At 47.7% G+C, this 2,407-nt stretch overlaps 1 protein-coding gene and 1 long non-coding RNA gene across 3 annotated transcripts in view; one reads left to right on the top strand and one right to left on the bottom strand.

The window, feature by feature from the left end:
• Ube2f (ubiquitin conjugating enzyme E2 F (putative)) overlaps positions 1-2,407 on the bottom strand; it is a 57,647-nt gene that overhangs the window by 52,046 nt on the left and 3,194 nt on the right. The window lies entirely within an intron of this gene.
• Positions 1,829-2,407, top strand: part of LOC107138843 — an 18,292-nt gene continuing 17,713 nt past the window's right edge. The window contains exon 1 of the long non-coding RNA XR_001503062.2: positions 1,829-2,110. This is a non-coding gene — a long non-coding RNA (uncharacterized LOC107138843). The remainder of the gene's footprint in view (positions 2,111-2,407) is intronic.

The raw sequence follows: 2,407 nt of genomic DNA, 5'->3' as shown, positions 1-2,407 counted from the left end.
GTCTGGGCTGGGGGGCGGGGGGGGGGCTCTACAGCTTCTCTACCAGCATGTGCCTGACACTGGAATCCAAACAGGTCCACTGTTCATTGGGAAGTCTGTTCTTCCCTGTAATAGGGTCCTAGGTGTGGCTCAGGGGCTCACCCTTCAGGAACAGGGGGAGCAGCGAGGTGTTCCTTTCCTTCTTCCTTTAATAAAGGTATGAATGCAGCCTTCAAAGGATCTTTGCATTGATTTGTGCTGTACTTTATTTACACTTGTGGCAACATCAACACCAACACTAAATTATAATTAATGCCCTAAATCAGATTCTCTTCACTGCCCAGAATTGAGCACAAAAGTCTTGCCATAGCATCAGTGTCCCCTGATGATGGGCCAAGACACATGTCCATCACACAGTGGTCAGTCAGAGGCATCAGATGCCCCACATAGGGACCACCAGCTTTTCAACCTCTGGCTCACTTCAGTAGTGAAAATAGGGTAAGAAGTTAAAAATAAAATAAAAGCAGTGTGTGAAGAGGTCGTGGTCAGTCCTCCGGTGTTATACTGAAGAGCCCCATGGAAAAGCAAGCAGCGGACATAAGCCCTCCATCCCAGCTCCCTGAGGACCTGTACCAAGCAGAGCTCAGAAAGGCCTGGCAAGAGTCATCATTCTTGTGGAGAAGGGTGTCCACCAAGACCCTCTTCTGCACCGCTGCTGCCTAAGGCTGTGCTTATGAAGTTACCCTCATGCTTTTCCATTTGCTCACCCACACTGAAGCCTTCTCTGTGGTAGAGGCTAGAGGCCCCCCATGCAACTCCACTGACAGACCCCTGGCTTACTATCTTCAAGTTTACTAATAAAATGCATTGGGAGGGGACTGGGGTTGTTGCTCAGTGGTAGAGCACTTAGCCTGCGTGAGGCAATGGGTTTGATCCTCAGCACCACATTAAAAAAATAAGTAGACAAAATAAAGGTATTGTTTCCATTCTTTTAAAAAAAAAAAACAAAACATTTATTTTTTAGTTGTGAGTGGACACAGTACCTTTGTTTTATTTTTACGTGGTGCTGAGGATTGAACCCAGTGCCTTACACATGCTAGGCAAGCGCTCTACCTCTGAGCCACAACCCCAGCCCTAAAAGAGAAACTCTTAAAAAAAAAAAAAAATACATTGGGAGGGCTGAGGTTGTGGCTCAGTGGTATTTACTTAGCATGTGTGAAGCACTGGATTCAATTCTCAGCATCATCAAAAATTAATAAATAAGGGTATCATGTCTATCTACAACAACACTAACAAACACATTGGGAACCCGAGTGCAAGTTTTAAAGAAAACAACACTGGTGTTTTGCCTTACATAAAGTAATACAAAATTTACTTTCCTAACATCCAAAGAAATATGACTATAGTGACCATCTATTTCTCTACCATCTGTGTCGTTATCACATGCCACTTCAAGGATAAACCAAAGACCTAATTAGGAAATATTTCCACTGCTATAAAATTAAATCTATACAGAGATTCAAACAAAAACAATTACTGTCAAAAAGTTAGCTGAAAATCTGCAGTTGCTTCAGAACCTCCTCAATGCCTAAACTCTCCACAATCTGGTTTAAAATTAAACTTCCCCTTTCTGGAAAAGGACACTCTGACTAACAGCATTTTGGGAACAGATCAGCTATTCTGAATGGCATGCTCAGTCTCTAAGTTCCACAAATCATAATTGGCCCAGTTAAGTTCCTCCTCTGGGTGGGACCTGTTTTTAGTGTGTCCAAAGAAGAAGACTGTGTTATTTACTGGTCTAATCATCAAATGCTGCTTATTCAGCATTCCAGTGTGCTGTGATGAAATCGGGCCATGTCACCTGTGCAGGCCAACCAAGGACCAGTCAGCTCAATGTGAGGGTAACTTCATTTACAATTTTTCCACCATAGAGAAGCCCCAATCCAAGCATAAGAAATGCAAGCTGGTCACTAGGGGACGTTCAACTTCCCCAGCCAAAGGAGCCCGGATCAGGACACAAATAAGTCCAGGCCCCACCATTCCACAGAATGCCAGATCCCAGGAAGCTCCCGGCTGGCACAGTCTGGCTGGCCAACCACCCCTGGAGCCCAGGCGGTCTCACTTCCAGCAGGTACACCCGCCCCTCTCCCACCACCTGAATGGCAGGTATGTCCCCGGAGAGACCCCCAGCCCCGCAGCACTCTGCCGCCTTCATCTCCCTCCCTACCGTCCCGCACCAACACCCTGCTCGTTTCTGGAAGCTTCTGTTCCACCTGACGACCGGCCCGGAACGCGCTCCTCCCTTCCCACCCAGCCTTCCCTTCCCGAAGGAGCGCGATTCCCACGGAGTCCGAGTCTTCCCCAAGAAGGGTCCCGCGCGGCGGCCGCACCACGGCCCACTCCGGCAGGGGCGGACCCGAGCCTGGCG

Source organism: Marmota marmota, unplaced genomic scaffold (assembly GCF_001458135.2).
Source record: "Marmota marmota marmota unplaced genomic scaffold, marMar, whole genome shotgun sequence".
Taxonomy (NCBI): domain Eukaryota; kingdom Metazoa; phylum Chordata; class Mammalia; order Rodentia; family Sciuridae; genus Marmota; species Marmota marmota.
This window is presented reverse-complemented; position numbering and strand designations above follow the sequence as displayed.